Source organism: Hyposmocoma kahamanoa, unplaced genomic scaffold, assembly GCF_003589595.1.
Source record: "Hyposmocoma kahamanoa isolate Upper Pololo Valley unplaced genomic scaffold, ASM358959v1 170, whole genome shotgun sequence".
NCBI lineage: Eukaryota > Metazoa > Arthropoda > Insecta > Lepidoptera > Cosmopterigidae > Hyposmocoma > Hyposmocoma kahamanoa.
This window is the reverse complement of record NW_020653614.1, coordinates 272,760-282,500: the sequence shown is the minus strand read 5'-3', so window position 1 is coordinate 282,500 and position 9,741 is coordinate 272,760. Positions and strand designations below refer to the sequence as shown.

General features: G+C 37.6%; 1 long non-coding RNA gene across 1 annotated transcript; it reads right to left on the bottom strand.

Moving 5' to 3' along the window:
- Positions 1 to 3,102: 3,102 nt before the first annotated feature.
- LOC113225722 lies at positions 3,103 to 4,100 on the bottom strand. The gene is made up of 2 exons (XR_003310039.1): positions 3,907 to 4,100; positions 3,103 to 3,402 (listed from the first exon to the last, which is right to left on the bottom strand). It is a non-coding gene; the product is annotated as an uncharacterized LOC113225722 (long non-coding RNA).
- Between the last annotated feature and the right edge of the window lie 5,641 nt (positions 4,101 to 9,741).

The window sequence follows — 9,741 nt, the reverse complement described above, 5'->3', positions numbered from 1 at the left end:
CGTTACCTGGTTAGAACCACAAAATAATAATAAAAATATTATTATTAAACTAATAAATCTAGAAATAAGACGGGATTTTGAAGTTTTCAGAGTTACAATTTTAGCAGAAGTCGGGCTCCTTGTGAAAGAGTTCGTCCTTAGAAGTACTGCCACCCTACCTATTATTGCCGCCAAGCAGTAATTTTAGCATTACTGCGTTCCGGTTTTGAAGTGTAAGGGTGTTGGTGAAATTACAGGCACATGGGACTTATCAACTTATGTTTCTGGGTGAAGGACACAAAGGCAATGCCCTTCAGATCTTTGCGATTTAAAGCTCTGAGTGGCACTGCAACTGTTATGGACAGGCGTGTAGCTTACCACCAGGCGCACGACTTGTTCGTCCCGTCACTTGATATTATATAAAAATTAATATATGTAAGTTTCTATAATATATCAAATAATGGCACTGCCTTGTTGCACTATTCCCATCTCGCTTTATTGCCAAAGAGTTTCCTTATTAGGAAACCGTGAAGTTGCAAAATTCTATAATAATTAATGTGGAACTTTTCCTTCGTGAGTATTGCATGATATCATTGGCGTGCAATGGCGTCATCACTGTTGTAACAGTGTGCGTAGGGAAGAAACCAAAAGTATGTCGGGTGTCTATTTAAAACCACACGAAGAAGGAAAGCCGAGATCGATACCATATTAATGATACCCTCTCTAAGGTAGTTTATTGGTTTAATACTAACAATTCATTGCTTAATGCCAAGAAGACAAAATGTGTTAAATTTGAATTACCTTTTTTTTTTTGACGGGGGAAATCTTTATGGATACCCCTGAGCCCAAGGAGACTCAGGGGTTATGTGGGGACTCTCCCTCCAGACTGGAGGGCCTACCCACTAAAACCCCCCCGGGTTTCCCTCTCGCCGGTTGAGTCTGCGCCGTGGGATCGGTGAACATTCACCACGACAAATTTGAATTACCTAACGTAAGATCGACTAATCCAAGCATAGAAATAAACGGAGAAAAGTTAGACCTAGTAAACTTCAATGGTTTCCACATATATCTTCCCTGGCTAGCAGATTAAGCTCGGCTGCATACGCATTCCGCATAATACCGAGTTCTTAGGTTTAGGTTTTCGCGATACTACCTACATACTGCAAATGAATCACGCCTTTGTCCCACAAGAAGGGTACGCAGAGACCACGGAACGCCACGTTACTCTACCCTTACACAACTCACCAGCGTCACATACATCAGCTACCCTTTTCATACAACTTCTTTTGTTCTTGTCACTTCGGATCCCAGCCTTTTTGAGGACATCACTGATCTGATCAATGTAAGTCTTTCTGAGACGTCCTCTTAAAACCCTTCCATTCATAATCGCATCATAAATCTGTTTGGTAATTCTTCTTTTATCTATCTACTCTACATGCCCAAACCACATTTTTCTTCCTCTATTCTAGTCAATACATCCTCCTTCAGTTTATAATGTACCCTCCCCTGTTCAAAGCGAATAAATAAATTAGAATTTGATAGTAGTCATATGGGATCAGGCTAGACGCAACAGTCCATTGGGAACGCGCCCTAATTGCAAAAAACAAAGTTTTATTTACGAGGTAATAATACAAGAAACGGTAGATAGTGCAGATGATATTTTTTTACCGCAGACCGAGGTCATCCTATCTAAACAGTAAATACAACGGCAAGACAGTCAATGAATTCTTATTACACGCCAGCCATCGGGGCTTCCCTACAGGTGACTCTTCTGCAAACAAGTTTCGTGACGCAACGACGGCTCGCGGAAAGCACGGTTGTTTTTAACCTTCCTTAAAAGAATACCATTCGAAAGATTAAGTGCCATGCCTTGTTAATTAACGGGTTGCCGATTGTTACACGCCTCCATTACCGTTTTTGGTCGACTTCTTAAAACGGAGGGAATACGACTGTATTTTTTTGTGTGACATTTGTTAAAAGATTTTTGTTGGAAAAAATTTCTTTTTTGGTATCTCAGTGGTGGTTACATTAAAATTTGAAGACAGTATTCCACCTCTAAAGGTACTAAATTAGTGGATGGGTCCGGTTTATTGGATGTCACCCACTTTCTTGTAATAAAAACCAAATAAAATAAAATATTTTGTTTTCAGACAGCATAGGTCCATAGTTTGTTAGTAAGCAATCTTATACTATATTAGTAACAACTGAGTGTATGGTGAATATTATATGGTGTATATATATGAAGTGTACATTAAAATTTTCAAAATCAAAATGTCAAAATGTTCAAAATAATATAAAAATAATAAAAAAAGTAAAAATTTAAAATGACTACAATTTACATTAAAAAATTACACTTACAATAAAAATTCAAATTGGCAAATACTAATGGATTTCAATGAAACTTGGAAAATAGATATAATTCCACGTACTTTTGAAGTCGGTTTTTTATTTACAAAAGCTTTTTCTTGTACAAGCAATTATTTACCTTTAGCGGGTGGTACTGTGCTAGTTTAGGGGAGACAGGGCACTTTTGCATAAACCTTGCTATAATAAAGTGACTGTTTTTATTATATGTGATTATACCATGGTTTACTTTCTCCAAAAAAGAAGCGATCATATTATTGCAGCGGCATTTTTTTTATAATATCAAGTGACGGGACGAACAAGTCGCACGCCTGATGGTAAGCGACACGCCTGTCCATAACAGTTACAGTGTCACTCAGAGCAACTCCAAAGGCACTCCGAAGTAGCAAAATAAGGCAAAATTTTTTAGCGAGAAAATTTCGCGAGATAATTTGACACTACCATAACGTATGCAATGCGAAAATGGCCGGCTTAAATTAAGTATGTGGAAATTATTTATTTATTTAATCTTCTTGCACAATACATTAATGTACAAATGACGGGCTTAATGCCACAAGGCATTCTCTACCAGTCAACCATTGGGCCAAACAGAAAAAAAATCATAAACCTAAATTTTTTTGGTTAATTTATACAATATAAAATAAACATAATACAGCATAAACATACTTATAAACAATACATATATGTAATAAATATACCTAATATTGTAACCTGGGTTCCCTACCTTTCCCTAATAAGGGTGAAAATAAAAGAAGGTAGGGCGGTTAACTGATTTAATTAAAAAGAGAAATGAATCCCAGGGTACATAAAAATTTATGAATACGTGGGCTCCGGCCTAAAGGTACGGATCGTTAGCACTCCCGGGGTTATGCACTCCCCTGGGTAAAGGCCGGCTGGAATGTAGATAGCCGGCGCCTTGTCGTGTCGGAGACGGAAGGTGTTGAAGAAGGGCTCCGACGGGAAGTGAACCCGGAACTGCGGCTGCCAGGCACGACGCGCGTCGCTTGAAGATGGTGTTGGCCACGTAGTGGCCGAGGGTTTTAAACCCTAACTGAGTTCCTGTAACATGTTACAGTGCGGGTATACTGCGCTGCTGTGCACGCGCCCGTTTCGATTCCGTCCCGGCAGCTTAAGGAATGCTTTACCCAATGAGGGAAGGCTTACGTATTAATCCTGCTGCCGGGAGAAAATCACAACGGAATTTAAAATGAAAAATAACAAAGGTTAAGTACTTGTGGGTAGGCAGAAGGCACCCACAAGCAAGAACAAAGCTAAATAAAACGAAATAAATACAATTGTGAAATGACACGTTGATAAAAAGGAAAGTTCAAAAGGTCAAGTCACGTAAAACCGCGTGGCATCGCATGTGCCTTCGTTAATTACGCGGATTCGACAAAATTAAATAACTGGCTGCTGGATTGTTGCTGCCAGCCGTAAGGGAACGTATTTGTTCGACCTATGGATGTACAGGAACCGCGTAGTTAACGAATGCACATTCCGCGACCGCCATTTTACAAAATTAGCGAATTACGAAAATAAGTGGTGTGGTATTGGAATACTCACCCGAATACGGGAACTTCTTATACTCACAAGTTGTTAATTTCAAAAGCAATTGTCGTAGTTGCCGAAATGCGGATTTATATTTGCAAATTAAGTAATTAGGAGCGCGCGTAGGCGATGCCGGCTCGTGAGAAATGTGTCTGCGGGCGCCGTCGCAACTCCTTTTATATGCGAGCCGCAGAGAATCCACGCGTTCGCATTAGCACTCGTTAACCGATTATGTAAAAAAAGAGGTATGTAACGTTTTTCGTTACAATATATTTATATATATTTAGCGAGAGCGCGTTCCAAAGACGGATTGCATGAAGGGCAAAAGAATTAGATAAAAAATCTGTACGGTGAGAAAGAATAGAGAGCTTGAGGCTAAGAACTTCGCGTACTGCTTACGTGTCACCCAAACTAAGCACTTCTACTGTATTTATTGTTCAGTTGTTTGTTTTAGTAGTTCGTTCAGGGAAATACTGCCACCTTACCTGTTTCTGCCGCCAAGCAGTAATGTCAGCATTACAGTGTTCCGGTTTAGAAGGGTAAGGGTGCTGGTGAAATTACAGGCAAAAGGGACTTGTCAATTTAGGTCTCAGGGTGACGGGCGCAATGGCGGAGCCCCTCAGATTTTTGCGATTTAAAGCTCTGAGTGACACTGCAATGTTATAGAACAGGCGTGCAGCTTACCATCAGGCGCACTATTTGTTCGTCCCGTCTCTTGATATTAAAAAAAATTACGGTTTATATCAAGTTAAGACTATTGAAACCAATAATAGACTAGGGGTGCACAATGCGATTCGATTTTTATGAAGATCGATTCAATTAATGTTACGTTCTTTATACACCTAGAGGGAGTGAGCCTGGTGATCTGTAACACAGGTGCCCAACCTAGTACAGACTCCAGTTCTTACTAAGAAACTTGTAGTTCTACATGAAATGTAACTACTTATAGACTGTGACTAAATAATTTTGTATTTGTATAATTGTATGCGATCTAGGAATTTTTTGAACCGATTCATTTCAATGCTATTTTTAAGCGGATCGATTCCAAATTAAGGCGAATCGTATCGTTTGGATCGTATTCGTGATTTCGAAAAAGTTTCACCTTTTTAATGTTTTCGTCAAGTACAGAAACGGAAAATTAAAAGAAGGACAATGCTTTGGACATTAATTTTATGAAATTATGATTCGATTTAGATTTAGATAGATTGATAATGGATTGATATGACTCGAGGTAACACGCCTACAAACATCGCCACAGTGACATGGCGATCGTCGTACATACAAGATCTCTCGTAAAGCGTGTAAAAATTTGAGTGAAAACAAAAATTTTAAAACCAGTGAGATATCAGTCCACCGGCTATTTGCATTTTAGTTACCGTTTCTATTATTATTCAATGTTTTCTTTTTGTCTCCATAGAAATTTCTAGACTCAAATATAGTGATGTTCATTTACGATGACTGATGTTTATCGACAATAAATTTTTACTGAAATTTTCAATTTCTTACTATGATTTTTGTAATTAAAGTCCCTAAAATATCGAAGCGAAAAGCATTTACATTAAATTTATTTCTTTTATTTTATTATTATTATTATTACTAAATATTTTATTTCGAGTAACTTTAACACAACTCGTATTTCGGTCAACCGTTTCAATTTCATGTCAATTTGTATGTTGCTGTTGCTTGAAGAAAAATGTGTGTGTATTATTGTTTTATATAATTTGGATATTTAAATTCCATTATACTCGTAGATTAAACGTAGAGAATTTTAAATTATTAAGTTTTTCCAATGAATTCAAAATAAAAGTAGGTTGGATTGAAGCTGCAGGAAAATCGAAAGATTGGTTTTCTTATTACTATTTCTGACTTTGTATGTGCTGATTTTGTAAATGAAATAAAATCGGCTTTATTTTACATGTGCATGCAAAATAAATTAGAAACAATTATAGAAAATTACATAAATCCTTCATAAAAAAAACAACATAATTTAATTTATTAAATTCGTTGATGGTTCGAGTTTACTCTTGACAGTGACAGCTTCACCAACCCGTGGTAACGTATAATGGAAAACTACACTGGCGACGATCGATCGCCATATTTTTTATATTATTATATAAATGTTATATTATGTATATATATTATATAACTGTCACTGGCCCAAGCCTAGTGGGCGCCATTAAGAAAATAGTAATAATTTATATTAATATATTACAAATAATACACCAGTACCAGTGTAGGTATAGTATGAAAAATTGAATATTTTTTAATATTAAAAACAGCCACATGGTTACTAACTATCGATTAGGTAGGACCACATCCCTCGTTGAGTAGCGTCAGTTTAAGGTTAATAAGGTTAACAATTCACGGAGCGGTTTCCAACCGCGCCCGCCGCGCCGGTGCTGCTAGACAGCGGTTTCATTTCAATACTCACGACCCTGCAAGTTTGTGCGGGCACGTAGCCGCTGCGGTTGCGGGCACGAAACCGTTGCGTTTGCGGAACGGACCGCGAAGTTAATGTAAAAATCGCAAGTCGCGCGGTTAATAGAGAACTCACCCCGCGTGCGCCTGCACCCCATTGCGCCTGAACCGACCGCGGACGACGACCAAAACCTGAAAACCGCTCCGTGAGTTCTTAGTGTAACGAACAATGAGTTTCAGCGCCATCTAACGTGTAATAGTCAGCTATTATATACTAGTAGCATTTTTACTAAAACGCCACCTGATGATGAATGGCTGAACCAGGATGAAAAAATGCTGAAATATTGTAATCTTACTCAAGTTTAATTTTGTTACATTTTAAAATTGTGTTACGTCGTTTTCACGTTTTAAGCCCTACCCTTTAAGTGATGGTAGTAGATAATAGAGCGTAAAGTTTGAATTGCACACAAGCTAAAAAATGGCGACATCGGTACCCCATCTTAGATGGCGTCATTACACATCTCCCCTTTTTTCCTATATCTATGGTTAAATCCATGGTGATGAAGACAACCAATTCCTAAAATGACGCCATAATGTAAAACCAAGTGACAGTCAGATGAAACAAACTGTATTCTACAGCCAAAGAATTCCAGTTTCAAATGATGTAATTACTTTTTAAATATTCTTCATATAAGTGGCCAGTTCCGGAAACGTATAGAGCGCCGTATGCATTGACTTACAATTATATGGACGTCGGGTCCGCGCTAAAAAGTGTCCGAACTTATAGGGCGTTAAAATCGTATACAGAGCGTCATTCACGCTTTAGTCTTCGTTTGTTCGACTGACAGCGAAGCAAGCAAAATTAGACAGTACTGCGATGACATTACAATCTAAATTCAACGTTTTAGCTTTTTCATATTCCTTTACACGTTTAAATAGGTTGACTTGGGACATTTTTTTCGTGGTTTTTGTATTAGACTCGTCGTCCATTTATTTGTAAGTCAATGGCCGTATGTATAACATTATGGTATGCAATAAAGCATTCAGTATTGAGTTTTATTCATAACCATTTAACATTAATTCCGGTTGTATAAATAACACGGAACAAGAACCCTAGAAATAATAACTTATTTTTCTCTAATTTTGCTCACTTTTTATTAGCATCCTAAGCCCATTGTTACAGTGCTCCTCAATAGTATTGTGATAATTTGAAATAAATGGTTCTAACAATGTGGGTCCAAGTACCGTTAATGATCCTTGAGAAAGAGTTCGTCCACATAAGAAGAAAATTACAGGTACATGGGACTTGTCAATTTACATCTCAGGGTGTCGGGGCAGTGGCAGTGCCTGTAAGATCTTTGCGATTTAAAGCTCTGAGTGGCACTGCAATTGTTATGGATAGGCGTCACTTGCTATTAAATAAAGATTATGATTACAGCTTCTGCATACGTTAAAACACTACTTTTCTAATCTATGGCAACAGGTTAACACACACAATAAAATTTTTAATTAGAAGTTAAGAATGATATCTTTCAACGCTTATATATTAATTCAGTAAACACTTTGATTACGTCTATGTCCATCATGCAACTACGTCAATAAAAGCCGTTGCACATTTGGTAAATTCAAGCGTCTTTCTTCACCCTTCCTCGCTTCGTGTACCTATTACAGTATATTATTTTTATATATTATTATTATCACAAAAATCAGGCACACTTCGGACACTCCATACAACAGTCGAAACTTTTTTACCTACTACTACTACATACCTAAAGCAAGGCGCTATCTGCACACGCGCAAATGTGCCTGAAGTGAATGAAGTTTTTGTCATCTTCGTTTCATCTTTCGAAAAACAAAAGAAACTCCTGTTGTTATCCTGTTTTGATAATAATACACAGCTGTATACAACACAAATCACGACCCTTTACAAATAGTAACGTACAATAATGTTACATATTAACGTACAAGTTTCGTAATGAATAAATGAATAATCTCAGTACAGAGTACTAAAAAAACCGACCTCAAAAGTACGTGGAATTACGTCTATTTGCTAAGTTTTATTGAAATATAGTTCGCCAATATACAGGACTTGACACTGGAAATAATAAAAATATGTTCTCACTACGACACTACTCAAAGTACGAGTATATTGAGAGAAAAACGCCTTGAATTGGAGAAATAGCAAAATCAACCATTAAAGTAATTGCTCCTAAATTAAGGTTAGGCGCTATTTATAAAAATGAATCTTTATGCGTGAACAGCCATCCTTCGAGGTGGATGATTTTCTTCAAAATGAAATGGGACCACTATGGAAGTACCCCCTTTCCAACAAAAAAGAATCATGAAAATCGGTTGACAAAGAGTTATCGCGTAACATACATACAAAAAAAAGAGAAGAAAAAAGAACATACAGTCGAATTGAGAATCTCCTCCTTTTTTGAAGTCGGTTAAAAATATTCAAATATTAAAGCCGTCTTAGCACGAAAACGACTCACCGACAGCCTTGTTGTCGTCCAGTCAATGTGACCGTCAATGTGCGGGGCGTGGAGAGGTATCTAAATTTAGGGAGGGGTGGAGTGTCCATTCCCATTACTTTTTTGTTCTCTGTCTGAGGCGCACTGCCACTGCCACTGCGCCCGTCACCCTGTGACATAAGTTGACAAGTCCCATGTTATCCCAATATAATTAAAAGCATTGTCAAGTATGAAGCGTATTACTTGTTTGACAGTAATTGTTTAATACCATAGTTCTTTTTATTTTAAAAACCACCGTTTCGGACCCTTTAATGATCCCATAGGACAGCCATGACAATTTATAATGAGTACTATACTCCGTAGAATTTAGCTTTCTTAAGCAGAGATAGAAAAATGTGCGTATGTTTTTAAACGTTAAAACGTTTTTTTTTAATAGCGTGCTTGTACACACGCCAGCAGATCAAGCTACACATTGACGTATCTGTTCCGTTGTACTGGAGGCGATTTTCGAACAAAAATGTGCAGTCTGATGAGCCGTTGACCGTACACTTTTCACTTACGCTTTTTAGTTTGAAGCTTACAAAGTCTTGCTTACAATAGACTTGTTGATAGCGAAAAGCAAGAGTAGGCCATTAAATGTTTTAAGATAAGTAAGTTTATTTGTAAAACACGAGTTTTATTTTTATTTACAAAATTATTATTCACGTTGACGAATTAAATTTGTTTAGGAAACATAGATGGCGGGACCTCGTGGGACTTGGAACATATAAGCACGTGGCCAGTAAGTTGCTACGCACGTTGATATACAATGAAATAGAGGACTTGCTGAAGGAGATGCGCTAATTCACTGCCTAAATCTTTTGTACGTGTATGCACGCGAACACGCATACACGCGCACACACTCACACTCTCACACACACACACACACACACACACACACACACACACACACACACAC